At 28.1% G+C, this 20,222-nt stretch overlaps 1 long non-coding RNA gene across 1 annotated transcript in view; it reads left to right on the top strand.

Annotated features, from left to right (window-relative positions):
- The window catches only part of LOC128669015 (uncharacterized), an 88,537-nt gene that overhangs the window by 27,445 nt on the left and 40,870 nt on the right, over window positions 1-20,222 (top strand). The window contains exon 3 of the long non-coding RNA XR_008404570.1: window positions 14,121-14,161. This is a non-coding gene — a long non-coding RNA (uncharacterized LOC128669015). The remainder of the gene's footprint in view (window positions 1-14,120; window positions 14,162-20,222) is intronic.

Here is a 20,222-nt window from a genome sequence, read left to right as displayed (position 1 = left end):
TTTTACTCTCCATTATTCAAAAATTACTCGAAATTGGTGTTTTCAATCCTTCAATTCAACACTATCGAAAAACAGAAAAGTAATTATTTATCTAAATCCAGTTTTACTCCCAATATACGAGTAAAATTTCCTAATAATTTTTCCCGCGTAAAATTTGAATTTTTTTCAAATTCAAAAAAATATTTTCCTATTTTCAGTCCCAACAATTTTTTATTCCTACTAAAAATTTTGTCAAATCGACTCATATATTGATGTTCAAAAAAATGTAACTAAATATTCAAATCCAAAACTTATATAAAATTTTCAAAATGACAGAAATCGTTCAAATTATTGCGTAAAAATAAATAAATAAATGAACCATTAAACTATTCAAATAGTTTGCAATGAATTAATGTATTGTCAAAGGACTGGCACATGTGAAACGATAATTGTTTTTTTTTTTAATGACTTAATTAAGTTAATTAAACAATTGAATTTATTAAATTACTGATTCAGTTCCAGTCGTCTAGTACCAGTACTACTATGAGTGAAGTATGAGAGCAATAATAATAATTGTAATTATTGGATTTTAATTGTAACATGTGGGCACAAGGACAAATAATATATATGTCTCTATATATATATATATATAGGTGAGACACCAATGTTAATTTAGTAACAGGAAATATCAACTAATATACATAGAAATTGTGACAGAATTGATATGATGAATCATCTCATAAATTGAGTCTTGATCAATAGTGCATTGATGAATATATGCACATATATATTTATATATATGTATGAGTGTGCAAATGCGTATGTATAGCAATTTAATACATCAAACGTCGATATGATACTTGAGTTAAAGAAAATAAAAATAAAAATAAATAAAAAAAAAAAAAAATGTATAAATAGTTCAATCAAGTGGAATATATATATATATATATATATAAAATGTATATTTCAATGAAGCTTTCACGCTACAGCTTGTTCACATTTACCGCTGATTGAATTTCATCGGCAATTGCTTTTACGGAAGGTACAATCAAATTGAATTATTTTCGATTGAAGCCACATGAAATACCTTTATGTATTCTAGAAACATGTAACAAGAAATAAAATTTATGGAAATTAATGTTTAATATATTAATATATATTATTTACATTATAAATATAAATGTATGAATGTATAATATTAGGGCATTTAGTAATATTGAATTTTTATTAATAAATTGAGCGGAAATTTATGATCTTTTGTTGAGTAAAAACGTTTTATTAATTAATAAGCGAGTTATTACAACATTTTATAGAAATTTAAGTAGGCTTCAAAAGCTTTTTATGTGATTTCAGTAGCTAGGAATCGAAATTTTTAACAGAATGTCAAAAATTTATGGAGATTATGATTAAAAGTTCGCAGGCTTATTTAAAATCTAAATAACTTGTTATATATTGAGTGCATGTAAAAATGAGTAATGACCTTTTTTGTAGAAAATTTAATTGTCTATAAAAATTGTCCTAGTAATTTTTTCCGTGAATTTGATAGTTTAGACAGAATTTTTTTTTAAAGTTATGAGGAAATAATTTAAAGTTATGTCGAAAATTTTGTTTTGTTTTCAATTTAAGATAACTTGTAAACTATTGAGTGTACGTAAAAATTTGCTGATACCTTTTTTGTAGGAAATTTCACTGTTTACAAAAAAGTATTTAATCATTTTTTATATAAATTCAATAGTTTAAGAGTAATTTTGATTTGAAGAAAAACATGACAAATTTCGATGGAAAAATTAGGAGGAAAAAATTAGAATTTTATTTAAAATGACCATAGCTCGTAAACTTTTGAGTGCACGTAAAAATTTGTTGATATCTTTTTTGTAGGAAATTTTACTATCTACAAAAAAGTATTCAATCATTTTTTATGTAAATTTAATAGTTTAAGAGTAATTTCAATTTCAAGCAAAATATGACAAATTTCCATGGAAGAAATACAAGGAAAAATTTGAAATTTTCTTTAAAATTGCCATAGCTCGTAAACTGTTGAGAGTATATGATAATTTGTAAGGACCTTTTTTGTAGAGAATTTAATGCTCTACAAAAATGGTTTCTATGATTTTTTCCATAACTTCCATAGTTCAGACAGAATTTCAATTTAAAGTATAGCTTGAGAACTAGGAAGTACATAAACACAATCAATGAAAATAAGTACTAATTATTCTGCAAAAAAAAAAAAAAGAGAATACATATTTGGGAAGCTTATTGTACTCTTTCTTCAGAACATATAACTCAATAATCCGCAAAAAGTCTTTAATGAACGCAATGTCTCAAAGCAGGTGAATTATTTGTTGAGGTGCCGCAGTAAATAAAAAAAGAGAACAAACAGCTTAAACAAACAAAGCTGTTTATTATTAAACGGCAGCAATAATTGCTCAGAGATTAGCTTTGTCTTAGACAAACGACAATAGCGCAAGCGTGAAAAAAGGACAGCTAAGAAAGCGAGGAAAATAGCAAAGGGTGAGCTTGTAAACTGAAGCTGCAGCTTAAAATGAAGAAAGAAAAAGAAAGAGATAAAAATAGGATTTGAAGACATAGAAGAGAATGGTGGCAAAAGCGAGGATTATCAACAAAACTAATGAAATTACCAACTTGCTTTCTTACTCCCCCTTCACCAAACACAACCATACATACACACATACAAACTCCTTTGTAGATACCAGAGTTAAAAGCCATCTGAAAAGGTAAGACAAGGTTAGAACATAGACGATGCTCCAGAAGCTAAAGCCTTACAGCTGAATATAATTTAACCACCTCGAGTACCGCTACTACTCTGACCTGCTTCTTGTCTTTGCTCGTCTTGTCTTACTGTTTCTTACTTCTGCAGTAGCATTTGGTTATCTTGAATAGAAGCAGATCTCGGGACGTAACAGTCCCCCACCCGAGAGGAGTTCCACGTGCCAGAACTCAAATATCCATCGGGGCTTATAATATACAACATATGGGCAGATGAGTACTTCCTCTCTAGGAATAGATTTTATGCTCTCGCTTTCACTGGAAACTGCTTTCATCGCACATCCGAACGTACCTCAAATCACGCTTCGTAAAACTTGCTCTTAAGTTTCATTTCTACGAATACTTCATTTACTATGAAAATTCAATCTAAACGAAGTCAGGATGTATGAGTTTATTTTATTTCAAATGGATCATTTTAGACTTCTCGGGACCTCAATAATCGCTTTTATAAGGACACGTTCTTAATACATTTTTTCGATAATTTCTCACGAAAAATAAAACATTTTTCATGATATGAACAAGAAGGTGATAAATTCTTTGTTTTTTTGTTGACCAACAGCAATTTCCATTGGAAAACATATGTTTGGTAACAAATGTGAGATAACGTCTTTTCCAGAAATTTTCCGTCAAGACAAAAAAAAAAGGGAAATTGGATGATGATAATTAAAGAAATTATGCTAGTTTCCAATCATGGGTTTCCATTTACCCCAGTAGGGTATTTTTTATGTAAACAGGAAATGAGAACATTTCGAATGAAACCATCGTTGGCAGAAAGTCCCCTAGCATTTTCATATAGTGAACAAAACAGATGGTTTCTCTGAAAGTAACGCCCTCTTTGGAATTAATGATTCCTTCAATGACCAGCGTAGTTGTGACAACTGAACTATCATTGATTATAACCTATTTCGATATTCAACAAAATTTCAATGGTGGATCCAATATTATAACTAATTGAGACGATTTTCCTTAATCGATAAATAGAAACTCATTTGAATCCCTGTAGTGTAGAAATGAAAATAATCCTAGTATAGAGGTTCAAAGAAGTTCTAGAATACGTCTGTTTGGAACCCGAATTCGAGGTTCAATTTTTGGACCCGAGTTTCGTTATTTGAATCAATGAAATATTTTAATTTTCGGCTTCACACAAAAATTCAATAGAAAAATTAAAGTTATCAAGTAGGATGAGTAAATAATTTGAGAAAACCGTGGATTGAAATTTATGCTTTTACTTCTGAAAATTTATTTATAACCTCGAAATCATAAAAGCTTATGTTAGAAAAAATACTTTGTATTTAAAAATGCATATTTTTTACCCTTGAAAAAAAAAGGTTCGAAAAAGTTCGACCTATCGAACTTTGAAATTTTAAACAATTTCGAACTTTTTCGCTTTCATATCGTCAAAAACTAGTGAAAAGTTGTAGTTTATGTAATTTCCGGGATTCAAATTGAATTTTTTTTTCAATTCTTAAAAAGTTCGACAAAACCAGAAACTTCGAGTTTCCATACTGATAAGACACAAAAAAATCTCTGAGAATCAATAATTCTAGCCATTTTTGACATAAATTTTTTGAAAACGTCTTGGGAAAATTTTCAAGTCGTCTTCGTATTCGACCTTAGAATTTGTCATATTCGTATTTCTATTAATACTGAGGTATTACAAAAAGTCCAAAGTTGTCTCGAATTTCGAAGTTCGACATGCAGAACTTCATTTTTTCAAGGTTTGTCTGTGTCAAATTAAACTCGCCATTGTTCTAACTATGGCCGAATTTCTGCTTACAAAATATGATTTTTTGGCGGGAAATTTAAATCTTCTTAAATCAAATTTGATTCGCTTGAAAAATATATTCTTTAAATTCAGTGAATGATTATTTATTATGAACTTCAAATATATAGTTGTTACTATACGAGACTGCAGACTGTTTACTGATTTAAGTGCAAGTTTACTAAAAATAGTTGAAGTAAATGTAAGTTATATTTAAAAAAATTTTATCTAAATAATGTTTACCCCAGCATCGTGATTTAAAATCACTAAAAACGTTAAAGCAGCAAACAATTGATCGTCTATGAGCTCAGCGCAGGATCAACTCCTGGGTTTTTTTGAAATCTCAAACAAGGAAACAAAGAAAAAAGTTAAATGAATTTGAAGTGAAAGGTGGTTCGTAGAATGAAAAAAAGTATATAGTAGATTAGATTAAACTTGTGGTTTACCGGTCTCCGGAAGTTCCGGATGATAATGACCGTGCAAAACTAGCACACTCTTGCTTCCTTATGCATTTAAAAGTCATTTTTTTCCTCCTCTCTTTCCTTTTACGCTTCTTTCCTCTTATATTTTCTCATCCACGATAACACGTAGGTAATGGATATTTATACCTTACATACATTCATACGTAAAAAAATGTTATTTTCGTACAAAAGCATTCTTCCATGAAAAAACCCTATAAATATATAACTTTGATATTTTTTATCCACACTTTTCTATTTTCTGCAACAACTCAAATGCTTTTGCTCAGCATTTATATATTATATAACATAACTCTATACTCTTATCTGCTTACTATCGCACTCGGGTAGTTATTTCCAAGTTTATGAGACTTTCGTGCTGTGAATGCTTTACCAATTTCACTGATATGCAGACGCACTCGAAACGTTATTCAACTATACTATTTTACATTATTTTATTTTCACTCTCATTAAATTTACTTTTCCACAATCGAAAAGCTTGCGAACGGTATCGCTAGTAGATTAATCACAACTTCTAATAAATTGATTTTTTTTTACAGATATTTCAGGTGACAGTCTGCATATTTTAGATTTTTTTCTTTATAATTTTAATTTATAGATAAATTTTAGTGCGTCCATTTTTCTCATCTCTAATTTATATTATTACTCACAATAATTTTATTTAAGAAACAGGGGGGGGGGGGGGTAAGATGTTCTGTTTAAAACTTTATTGTCTGGAAAATATCAGTTTACGAAATTTTTTATAATTAGTAATTTTCGGATTTTTTTTCGAACATCAATTACAAAAAAATTAAAAAAATTTTTTAAATTTCGCGCCACTAATTTCAAAAGGGTGTATAATTTTTTTTTTATATGACCAGTCGTTTCCGAGACGTATTTTGAAGCTAAAAATTAAAAAAAAATTTTGAAAGCCAAAAGGGCATATAATTTGAGTCTTCCCCCTTTAAGCGTTTCAAAATTTTTTTTCAAATTTTTAGCGCCAAAACAAGTCTACCAAATAATTGACAATAAAAAAAAATATCAGACGCCTTTTTGGCTGTAGGAAGTTCCCTCTTTATTAAAACCAAAGGGGCGAATAAAAATATAAGTCTTTTTGGAATTAGTAACTCGACTTATACTCACCCCCATACTCCGGTCAGACTTAATTTACTTTGCATGTAAACTGGAAATTAATAAATTCTTGTTATTTTTTTTTGCGTTATTTTCTTCTGAAAAATAGAAATACACAGGCAATAAATTTTAAAAAATTTTGACATGGGTCCAACTTGTTTTGGTCAGTGAATTTGCACATAAGCGATTTAGTCCTCAATAAATATGAGAATGTCAGAACAAATTTTTTTTTTTAATAATTTTTTGAAAGGGGGCCATTCTAAAATGGGGCCACTTCACCCCCCTCCCTCCCCCATTCCCTAATTGACGCGACTTCATCAATTTTTTTGTTGATTATCTGGTAACTCTTCAATTTAGTGAAATTTTTAAATTGTAGTTCGACGAATAAATTTTTTTTTCGTAAATTTATAAAATATTTAGAGAACTTGTGATATAACAAATGGATATCAACAATAAATGTCAGTGAATAATGTAAATACAATAAACAAGGCACGTGGCAACGAAATTAGATAAACATGAAACCCTAAGGTATCACCTGTTACCGGCAGGTGCTCTTATAATTTTAAAGACACGGATCGCTGGTTTGATATAAGAGAGAGAGAGAAAAAAGGAGGAAGGAGTGACCTGTTAGACGGAAGGTTGCGACCACGAAACTCGGCCAAGGCAGCCGGTCAATGCAGGCGCTCTTCTCAAAAGAAATAACCGAGAGCTATAAACCGTAAAAAAAAGGACACGTCAACAAAATGAAAGAAAAAAAATGATAAATGAGGGTGAGAAAGAGCAGAGGAAAGTAAATCCTAGCACAGGTGGTCAGCCTGTGGTTTGATGCCCGCTGGCTGTCGTCCTTTTTAAACCTCCGGACTTTGGATCCTGGACTGAGTAGTACTCTGTTCTCTTCCGTCACCACTAACGCCATACTATCTTTTTATTCTTTCCACGACTGTATAATAATAAAATGTAATAAAAAAAAAAAACCTCGGTGAACTAACTCATCCAGCTTTCATCCAAACTTTCATCGAGTGAACTTAAATAAATGTACTTTGTTATATAACACACTAGACTCGGAAAACTGTAGTATAGATGTAGGGAAAGCTCACTCCTACTTGGACTTGGGCTCGATTCTTTTACCGCTGATGCTTTTCTCGCTCACCAAAAAACTTTGTACTCTTACCGCGATAAAAGTGGATTAAGTGTCTTATGTTATATATGTCGGGATGATGTACAAGATAACGTAAATCTTATAGAACAAGTTACTGAGTGGTAAACATTGTGGAATTAGGTGAAAATATAAATTTATATTGTAGTAACTGGGTTTTCTTTTATTTGTTATTCGACGGTAATTTTACTTTTTATTGCTGTTAGGATTTTTTTTTCTTTTCAAACTGCTATTTGTTGAGAGTAAAAACTTACGTAAACGTTATTAGAGCGATTGATCGTTTTTTTTTGCGGACGTAATTTTTTGAATTACGAAAATATAAATTTTGTTTGTGGGATGTCATTAAATTTTAATAAAAATTATCGTTTCGAAATTAGGTCTGGTATTTTTAAAAATTAGGCTTTTTTATTTTTATAGAGGGTCCTGGAGTGAACTAAGGTATGATATTGAAAAAAAAAATTTTTTTTAAATATTTGTTTACATCATTTAACGAAGAACGGGGCAAAATGACCACTCTGGTCATTGCGGTCAAAATTTTGATTAAAAAAAAAATTTTGGCTCAAAGTGATTACGAACTATTTTCTAAAATTTAGGAGAAATTGTTATGAAACACAATTTCGACATAAAATAACCTAAAAAAAGTTTTTTTTTTTCCACAAATTTTTTGATGATTTAATAAATTAATTATTCAATACCTATCTTAATAAATTTATATAAACAGTTGTCACTTATGAACAATTTATACATTTTTAATAGTCTATAAAAGTAGATGTATACATTACCTTTACAAAGAAATACTCGAAAAGTACAATGAGTTGCCTAAAGACGGCAGGTAATAAAGGGCGCTTATAAATATATGATGAAAAATTTTGCCACTAGATGACTCAATGAGTTATTTCGATATTTTTGTCACGCTAGTCTATAGAATGTGCAACTAAAAAATATTTTTTGTAATGCTTGCTATGGAAGTCAACTATAGTTTAGTCATTTTTTTTTGTAGAAGTATCGAAAAATGACTTTTCTCTCTGTATCTGTCTCTAAATTCCCGCATGGATACTCGAAAATACTCTAGTGCACCGGAAATTACATTACTTTTTCAATCACCCGCTAGATGGCTACAGATCTATCTAAAAAATCTGGTCAAAGTGAATTTTTGTAACTAATCTAACGTTGTAATCATGAATTTTGATTTTTCTTCTGTGCTATTGAATGATCTTTTGAAAAACGAAACATTATACCCTCTAAACATGAATAAATGAAATGAGTGAATATTCACTAATTCTGAGTGCTAATCGAACCACTTTTTAAAATTAGTGATTCGGTTTGCACTTGAAATTAGTGAATATTCACTTATTCATGTTTAGAGAGTATGCTATTCTTAGCATATTAGGCTTCCGCCATTGCTATTACAAAAATATTGTTCGATATGTTGTGTTCAAAGGTAGACTTGGTGACAAGATTTGTGAGGTTATAACACTTTTTCAACTAGACTTCGTTAAGTATATCCAGACTCGACCCTTTACTTACTCACCCAACTTTGTTAAGAATGCGCCCTAACCTCAGACTCATGACGTCACTTCAAGCCTGCCGGAATCTCTAACTTTTCATACATGTATCAAAAACATCTATTTTGCACAGCCGATGACGTCACAATTTGAACACTTATCTTTATTACCCACTGTTTTATGTTTGATATTTCTAGGCGCTAAATGGCGCGAATTTTGAATACGGATTACAAAAATTTAAATTAGTACTTTTATTACAACAAGACTGTACACTTTTGTATGGAAGCTTTTTACTCTAGATAACGAAATAATAGTAACAAAAAAAAAAAGTTATCACAGTATTAGAGTAATTTTAACGTACGCATTGTAATGTATTTTGTCGTATTGAACTAAAAAAAAAAAAAAATAGCACAACGAAGCGTGAAATTTGAATGTCCTTGGTGTGACATACGAGTAGAAACGATTGCTGTCCTGTGTACACATACTACAATATTCTAGCATTACACGCACACTATATCTCCCTCTTTCTCTGTTACTCTCACCCGGTTTTTGGGGGCGTTAGAGAGTACAAACGTACGTGGTGTCGACACTGACAGCTAATCGATCGATCCTGATTTACGTTGGTATAAATAATGGCAGCTTGTCCTGCGGATCCACACATTCGTACCAACACTGTTCTGTGGAATACGATCTCTTTTATATCTCACACATCCATAACTATTAAAATTGTCATCCTACAATACCAGCCGGGATATTTTAAATATTTATTTCAAAATATCCTATTGACATTTTATTTTAAAGAAACGACAGCTTTAAAGTTTTCAAAACTCAAAAACTTTTTATATTAACGGGAATAAATTTAACTGAAAACTCATAAATCAATACTTTGAAAATAACATCCATGACCTACATTTGATGAGTTGAAAAATATATGAATACCATTATTTAATGACCTAGTTTAAGTAATCAATTTTCATCGTTATTTAATTATCGGGATTTGATAACATTAATTACATATCCAATTAAAATGAATTGCCTAAATCAATCATTCCTTAAGTAATACGTAATTACAACTAAATAATAATAATATAAATCATTTCCGCTCATATATATGGAAATTAATTAAAAATAAATCAAAAAATTTTCATAATGGTCAAATTTATTATTTCAAATTCAAATATTTAGTGAACTATCAAATCTACGTTATATATCATATAGACATTTTTTGTAGAAAATTCAATTCTCTACAAAATTATCTCAGTACATTTTTGTCGTAAGTTCAGTAGTTTCGCCAGAATTCTAATTTAAAGATAATAACAAAAATTTATGTAATTTATTTAAGCCTAATTTCGATTTCTTACATTAAAAATAAAATTTTTAGCAAAACTATTGAAGATTCGATGAAAATGTATAGAAAACAATTTGTAGAGGACAAAATTTCCTACAACAAAGAACTTAGCGTATTTTAACATAAATTTGATGGTTTAAAAGTTATGATTGAAAAACAAATTTGTGTATCAATCTAAATGTAAATAATAATGATAATAATGATATATTATTGATTTATACGAAATTTGGTATAAATTTGGTGCATAAAATGATGGGAGTGATGATGACGATGATTTTAATGTGAAGTTTTAGATTAACGCGTGATTCATTTATCGTTTGAATTTGCCATGGCATTTTTGGGCGCCATCGATGACGACACAACGTCACTCGATTGGTTATTAACGCGTCCATAATGTCATCCCTTCTAAATTGAACCTATCACTTCTGCCGTGGTGTTTAACACACCGACACACACTCTTAAATACACATATATGTGATGCATGCAAACACGGTTATTTAGTAATAGTAAAAGCAATACCTGGGACATACCAATACTCGGCAAATTCAGACTGTGGGTTATATACATAGATATATATGGATAAATATATGAATATATGTATGCAGATGTGAATATAGATAGACAGTAGAATACGAAACGTAACATCCAACATCTAGGGCTTGTTCCACAACTCTGATTGGTCAAGTTTACTATGCATATGCATTGAGAGTATGCAAATCCGTTTTAGCGAGGCTGGCTTTATCGAATACAAACCACCACCTGCTACAAATGATTCTGTACTATGCTACTAAAGTCTCTCACTCTATCAAGCCAGCTAACTCAAACCCACGCCCGCACAAAACATCACTAACAATAATTGTTGGGTCAAAGGAAATTTGAGAACTCCGGTATTTTCCTTTGTTTTCATAAATCATTCATTGTGTCCGTGTGCTTTATATATTTAAATCATTGACACTGTTTATTTAGCATATGGTTGTATTTAGTCATGAATATCCCTACGAAATTTAGGTCCTTAAGGTTCTGCGGATCTATGTTCTGTAGGACGTCAAGGGAATCCAGAACCAAAGGAACAGAAAGGATGTTCTGTTTGGGAACGAGTAAGCTTTGCTTTTTATAATTTCGGCAGGTATTAGAACTTATTCAAGCTCACTAAAGATGCTTACGGTGTCTGGTAGAGCTTGACGAGGCTTTACTTAAAATTTTAAGCGGACTTATTAGCGCCTAGTTAGACTCTATTTTATAATCTTTCGAGGTTCTATTAAATTCTTTATTTTTTGTAACTGTAAATTTTTTAAATGATTGGAATAGTGAAGAGGGAAATTCAAAAGAATAAATCAATTTTATTGATCTTGATAATTGGATACTGTGAAGACGAGTTTAATACTAAATTATTATAAAATTTCTTAGTTATTAATATAATTTTTAAAATACTTTTGAATCAATTTTTCCTTTTGATATAATGGACGAGTATTTAAATTATATAAAAAATTATCATAATGATATAATTTCTGTATACACTCTGAATTTTTTAAAGTCTCACACAGCCTAAATTTTTCTTAGTCCCGTAAAAAATATTTGGTTTTATATAAAAATAAATTATAAAAGTACATAGCCGAATACTAAGAGATCATATTAGGATCCTGAGGATCTCTGAAGATCGTAGAAGAAAAAATAAAAATTTACAATAATTTTTTATAATTTTTTAATTAAATATCAGTAGGTTCTAAAAGTAGTTAGAAAGGTTCTGGCAAAGTTGTTAGAGTGCATAGAAGAATCTAAATACACTATGTTAAGATTTCTAGATTCTGACCAGACTCGACTTCTAAAAATTGCTACAACTTGTAAAATCCTAGCATTCGAGGACTTAAAAGTACTAAAATAGAATTCAGCCAGCACCTAATTGAATTTAAGTATCACTTAAACTTTAATTTGGGACATTTATTCAATTTTATTGTTCGTACTATTGTAGTGTAATTCCGAACTAGCAAACTCGTTTTGTACATGGAAAAAATTTTTCAGCAAAAATAACCTAACAACTCGGGTGCAATGACGACTTTCAACCAGTAACTAAACTTTTACCATTTTATTAACAGAAATGGCACTTTCTATTCATGCTATCGAGTTCTATATTTTACAATGCGCATGTTAAACATTTAGATGTGCCCTAAATGTCCTTACAGTACCAAACTTTTTGTTTAATTTTTTACTAAAAGGTTCTCTCTGCATTAACTGGGCTAATGTGGGCTTCAAGCCTTTTATAGATCTTTTAAAAAAAATTTATATTCTGCACACCTCAAGCGCGAAGCCCAGAGGGTGCATTATAAGCGGGTTTTTCCCACTATTTTAGTCACACAAAAATATTTCTACACTCTTTAAATTACACCAAAGTAGGTAAAGTTGTGTACTAACATATAGAGAATTTATTAAGGAACAATTTGAACCTAATATTAAGTCGATTCGTTATTTTATTAGTTTTAAATAAATTATTTTAATTCAAGAAACCAGTGCTGTCAATTGCTACGTACGAAACTTCGTAGACACGATAACTCTCGATAGACACAATTAATCGGCCCAACTTTTTTTTTATTATCTTTGTATTTTTTATCACAAGAACCCTATGGAAAATCACTATCTAAATCCTTTTAGTTTAATTGTAATTAATTAAAAACGTAAAACTGATTATTAATGAAAAATTTAGCCGCCATTTTTATTTTTACTGTGGTTATTATTTTTTTCATTTTTTCTCTCCATCAACTACTGGCGGCAGCACTAGCGTAACAGTATAGGTTTGAAAAAAAAGAGCGACATCTAAGACAAAAAGGCGGGATATTTAAAAAAAATGTCAATAAAAAAATATTAAACTGAAAATAATAAATAAAAAAATCAAATTAATAATTTATAAATTGAATAAAAATTCATAATAAAAAAAAATTAATATTATAAAACAAAAGTAATGATTAAAAATCAAATGAGCGATTGAGGTGTCGCTTTTGGACTTTCCAACATTTATTTTCTCCAATCATTTATAAATTATTTTATCAGATATCTAATGAAATTTATCAATACTATAACTTGTTAGTGAGCATTGTTATGTTAAAATTCCATTCAACCTCTCCATAATTGATTTCATTTTAGTGTTATCTCCGTTACTTTTGTCAGAATGAAAAACGATAACATACACGTGATATTTTATTAAAATAACGACATTTTCTACAATTATTGTAAATAAATAATAAAATCTGGAAATAATGATAAAATGTAATCTATCGGAACGAACTTATACAATAGGATTGAATATTGTTAACGTGTATAAATATTGTATTTTGTTAGTTTTGTTGTACCTTGTACTAACCAAGGGGATTAAAAGTTATGAAAATACAAAGCTTCTACGTTTATTAAATTCATTCGCTAATTAAACTGGTAAATGGAATGTAAAAAGTAGCCAATGGATAAAAGATATATCAATTTAAATCCATAAAGTAGATATAATATTTTTGATGGATTAAACTGTTTTTGAAGAAAATAAAAAAAATTATTTATATTTTTAAATATTTTATAATACCTGCGATAACAGAATAGCTTTATCAGTACATATATATTTCGATATTAATGGACAAGTAGATATGAAAATTTATCCACTTCTGAAGATGAATTTTTCATTTATATATATATATATATATATATATATGTATAGATTTTAATCATACATGAAGACAATGAAGTATTCATGATATGATATTTAGGTCAGGATATATGAGAGTATTTTTTTAATGAAAATGAAAATAAATATACTCGTGTAACAAAAATTAAAAAAAAATTAAAAATATAAAGTTGAACATCGTAATTGTTTGTTAAAAAAAAAATAAAACTTATTATAGTATATATATATATATATATATATATATATATATATATATATATATATATATATATATATATATATAGTTATGCATTGGAATTAATTAATTAATATACTTTATTATTTACGTTTCAGGATTACGCATCGATAACCAGTGCTATTGATATACTATTTTGGTGAGTGAAAATAAATTTTATATACTTCTATAAATATATTTAATATAGTTATTAATTAAAGTTTAATAATAAATTAAAATTAATTATTAAATTTACATCGTATAATTAACGTCATTAGGGAAGGCCATAGTGGTTTTTAATTGTAAGCTGACTGTGATATTATTTTCGCTTCGCGAATCGAACGCGGTTTCGTTGCTCCGTGCGTATGTTTGCATGTACGCACTCACGATAACACTTAAAATATTCAATTAACCGGATTTATTATTTCTGTATCATCTCCAGATGACCCTGAAGTATGATCCTATGAAGTACGGCTTCTAAAATCGTTATTTTTTTGTTATTATTTATAAATTAATACTGTTTTATAAGATGGTCATTTTTTTCATTTGAAAAAGTGCTAAGAAAATTTAATTAAATTTTTTTTCTTTTAAAATTTATAATTGTTAATTACAGAAGAAAGTGAGGCAAAATAGGCCGTTGAAAAAATTAGAAAATTTTTTTTGATAATTATTTTTAAATAATAAATGTTATTTTATATCAGACACTTTATGTAAATAAAATCAAGTTATTTTGTTTTATAATTCTGATAGAGTTTATTTGCGAGGTTAAAACTGTTTGACAAACGATTTTGGGGAGAAAGTAACACTGGCTAGAAACGAAATACGTTCAATTATTTTTAATTAAAAAAAAACTATTTATCACAAATTGAAAGTTTGATATCCTGACTAGGTTATCATTGAGTTGTCAATAAATATATTTATTACTTGAATTATTTATTTATAAAAAAAAATTGTTCGTGGTGGCGCTAGTGTCTGTTTATCAGAGTGATTTCGGTCAGAACGGGCAAAGTCGGCCAGCATATATTGCAGTATATTCCAAGTCAAATAATATTTATTTTACAAATCTATCAACTATTTATTTATTTAGCTACAAATGATATTTATATCATCAGCAATACCTGGATTAAAAACAACGATCTGATGAGCGCCCGAAGTTATAATTAATAGATTTAAAAGCGATTCAATCTGCTCGCCGAATCACAGTATCGTCACTCTACCAAAATTTATTTTTAAAAAAACCCAATGGATAAATAAAATAAAATCCAGATTTCGCCAAATCCCAGTCCAGTAAAACGTCTTTTTCTCCTGTCCAATAAAAATACTTCAAATATAAATCACCAGTGGCCAAATCCTCAATCTCTTACAAATCTCACACTAAAATTACACTAAAATGCAACAGAAAATCCATCAATTCCACTTATTTCTCATGATATAAAAAATGGTTCGATATCATCATCCCCATATAAATCTACTTATTACCATCATTAAACGAACCTTCCATCTCTCCATACTCATTATTTATTAACGGTGATTTTTCTCTCAATCCCAATTTAATAAAACTTTAACACCAAATAACAATATACTATTTTTTTATGACCACGACTCCGATAATGTTGAGTCGGTAAACCGACACACGAGGGGACAGTATTTGACCCTCCATAATATTCCTCTCTCCTCATATTCACCATCAACCCAATAATTCTCTTCTCATGTGTTTCACGTGCGTTAGACACACAGTATACGGGTACTTTGTACGTGAAAATAATTATTATCCTACACGCTAGACTGCTCATCATTGTCGTATCATCAGTAACGAGATATTTAATCATTAAAAAATATATATATGTATACATACCTCTACTTACCGACTCATGCGCTAATAAAAAATTATATACACTGTGATTATTAATTTTTTTCTGAAACATTTTTTAATTATCAACTTGACTTTCATACTCGGCCACTAACGCTATCGCTCATCACTCAATTTTTAATGACAAGTCGTTAACATTTTTCTCTTTATTGAAATCATTAAAACGCATTATATTGTCAACTTTTACTATTATCATTATTATTATTATAATACTAGGAGCAAATAACGAATCAGAATTGAACAAACTAAGACAGTTACAGCTGAAAGATCAATCACATACTGTAAATTCTTATCTTATAATGAGCTACCAAAGAAAATTACCAATTAGTCTCGAATTAATATTTTCAAGAGACTGTGAAGATCGAAAAAATAGGTGATTTTCGGGAATTTTTTTGACTGGAGTAATAAACCCGGGAAAAAAAGTTCTTATATGATCATATATAAATCATATAAAAGTGACTCATATAAAATTATATAAAGTTTTTTAATGAAATTGGTCCTATAAAAACTTATATGACTTTATAAAATCATATATAATCATATAAAATCCTATAATATCATATAGAGTCTTATATAATCATATAAAGATATGTACACCCGGAAAAAATGGATTTGTCTAATAACTTATATATGATTAGATCTAAAAATTGGCAGGATCCGATGATGTGTAATTATATATAATCATGCATGAATGAATTTAAATAAAAAAAAATTTACTGTCGGTTAACTGCTATTTTGCTCAGGGGTCACCCATGCAACTAAAGTACTATCTCAATGCTGTTCAACTTTTAATATCGCGCGTCCGTCGTTTGCTTCTCTGGCCTGCTTTATACTTATAAGTATAACAATCCATGACATATTACTTAAATCAAATAATCAAATTGATACATCCTACATAAATAATGCACCAAATATGATCAAATTTCAACACATATGTATTTTATATAAAATTATACGTTGTTTTAAGATAACCTGCTTATGAGACCATAGAAATTTATGTATAAAAATCATTAAACTATATAAACTTTTATATAATCATATATGATTTTATATAACCTTATTAAACTCTTCTATAATTATACAAATTTATTTATAACTTTATATAAAATCACATTAATTTTTATGAATTATCTGAGTTCTTATAAGAATTTTATAAAGTTATATAGGATTTCATATGATCATATATGCTCTTACATGGTTTTTTATCACCATCTAAAACGTGCTCATGTAATTACATAATGTTATATATAACTTAATATAAAGTAACATGGAATTTTATAAAAATTCTATAAGATTATACGAATTACTATAAGAATTTTATAAGATTATATGAGTTTTTATATCATCATATATAACTTTATATATGTTATAATATTTGATCTGGTAATGTTATAAACTCATATATAACCTTATAAAAAATCACATCAACTTTTATAAAATTATATAAATTTTTATAAGATCATATGAGCTTTTATATGATCATATATGATTTTATATAAGCATATAAAATTTTATCTAGTAATTTAATAAATTTATATATACCTTTATATAAAATTATATCAATTTTCATCAAGACCTTACAAGAGTATATGAATTCTTAAAAAAATTTTATAAAATCATATAAGCTTTTATGTAATCATATATGATTTTTATATATTTCTTATATGATTATATATAAATTGTATAAAAATATATATATGTTTACATATGATCATATAAAAACTTTTTTTCCCGGGAAGGAATTTGAGGATCGGGGTTTTTTTTGTGTTTTATAAAGTACACGGAAAAAAAAATATTGTTCCTCGAACGATCTAAAGTATAGCAATTCGTAGATTGTTACCACAACGATACGTATACTTATGGTAAAAATATTGTATCGTTCCTGTAACTATCTATTAGATAGCTGTGAGCCCTATACGACTTTTTGTAATCGTCATTTCACACGCCACCGTCTAACCCAATTAAAAATTCATTTTGGCGCCTATTTTCAAATATAACAATTCAAGTTCATTTTTTTTAAAATTTGTTAACTATCTATATCCTTACTGATTATTTATCTAATGATCAATCTAATAAAACTGCTATATATTTTAATTGTGAAAATTATGTAAAAATCAATTTATATTAATTTACTTAATTAAATTTATGTTATATTTATATATTTATATATAACCTCAAAAATTAATAGATATTTTATATTTATATTTTAAATTTATTTAGACTGCAAATGATAAATCAGTTTTATAAATTATTTTATTTAATCAAAATTATTTATTAATCATTTATTTATTAATGATAAAAATTTCCAAACGTGTGTCAGATGAGGCTCAGAACTATACGGTATAGATCTCAGAGCTATCTTCTGTATTATTGTCAGAAGGATACAGTAGATCGTTGCAGTAACAATCTAGTAGATAACTATTGCGTATTGTTACTGTAACTATACAGTATACTTCTCAGAACAATATTTTTTTTCTGTGTATATATTGAAGATAATTCTCCTAAATCTTTATTAAAAAATATCATGTTATTACAAAGTTATAAGCATTTTTGTGTCATCTCTAACTCAAAAACGGATTATCAGAAACAAAAAAACCAAATGGCGTTGTAATCTGTACGCATGTGGTTATCGTTCCACGTAGAGGATTTTGAAAATTTGGATTCGAAAAAAAAAGGGTGACATTAAAAATTTTTTCGTTTTTTTTCCTCATTTTTTTGGATTCAAACAGCTATAAAATATATTAAAAATCAAAATTTTCAAAATCCCCTACGTGAAACATTAGCTAGTGAATAAACGAATACGGAAAAAAAAATTGCAAATCGGTTCATATTCATATAAATTACAGATGCCACCAGTTCAAAAAAAGTAGTTTTGAGAAAAACGCGTTTAAAGTTTTTATTCGATGCAACGGTCAGTTGACGCGCTGTCACAAAAATTACTATAACTTGAAAAATATTCGGAATTTTTATGTAAAACTCTAGATACATATTTTTGATATTTTTAAATGCTACGGCTTTTCTGTGGCTTTTTTTATGGATAGCTGTTTAATGGAAAAATATAGCGTTATTGTATAAAAAAAAGTCTTCCTTTTCTTTCTTTGTGTTTTACGATAATTTTTCAAATTTTAATAAAAAATTTCAGCCATGGCAAAAATTTCATCATTCTATTTCTCACAGTTTTAAAATTGAAAATTTCCGAAATATGTTAACAAAAAAAAAATGATTTTTAGTTTAATTTTTATATTAAAACTTCCAAATAAATATTTTATTATTATATATATATATATATATATATATATATATATATTTTTTTTTTTTTTTATGCTTATCAAAATATTACGATCCCTATTGCATGTTTTTACTACTTTTTTTATTTTTTACCTTCGACTCACGCCTATTTGTAGCTTTTGTTCGTTACCTTTTTCATCCAACAAAAAGTTCGTTGAAAACAAATTCCGAGTTTTTCCTGTTGTAATACGATTACACTATTTATATTTGTTTTTAATAAAAAACGCTGAAAAAAAAATTATCTGTGAAATAATTAATTACCATGTATATTTATTTTTCATTCTCATGAAAAACAAAAATAAAAAATATTTGGAATAAATACAAATGGAACTTTTGTTATCAGCTTATGTTGGACTAAATACTACATTGTTGTAAATAAATGCTACCATTGTTACGTTTTGATAACAGAAGCAATTCAACTTGTCCATATCAAATTCATCAAAATGTCATTTTGCAGTTGTCAAAAATAAAATTGTCATCAATTTTTTTCCCTGATCGCTTGAAATTTTGAACTCAATAATTCTAATCTAATTTTTTGATTTTTAACTTCAAATATATCAATATCGAGTCGGTTTTTCAAAAAAATACAAGATACCTTTTTTGTAGAAAATTTTAAGCTCTACAAAAAAGGTATCTTGCAATTTTTCAAATAGTTCAATATTTACAGAGATATTTCCAAAAAACTAATCAAACTTTTTTTGTTAATAAAAAATTGTCATAATTTTGGCGGTATGACTGTCGAGGTTCAAATTATAAAGTTTCTGATTCGAATCTCGACGAGGGTTTTTTTATTGATCTAAAAAGTTAATTAAATTTTTACGAAAAATCTCAGCAGACTATTTTCATCATAAAAAAAAATAAGTCCATACGGGAATAGAGAAGATTGTTTTTAAAAAAAACCTGACAAAACGCATGAAATATAATCATAAGTACTGTCGTAAACAGAAACTGAAAACTAAAAAATAGTTCAAAAAAAAAAAAACTCTGGGAAAATGCGTATACCTTCAATGATCTCTTTGTCCTGAAGCGTATCTCATACAGTTTCTAACAATCCTTTGTCCTC

The sequence above is a fragment of the Microplitis demolitor genome, chromosome 2 (assembly GCF_026212275.2).
Source record: "Microplitis demolitor isolate Queensland-Clemson2020A chromosome 2, iyMicDemo2.1a, whole genome shotgun sequence".
Taxonomy (NCBI): domain Eukaryota; kingdom Metazoa; phylum Arthropoda; class Insecta; order Hymenoptera; family Braconidae; genus Microplitis; species Microplitis demolitor.
This window is presented reverse-complemented; position numbering and strand designations above follow the sequence as displayed.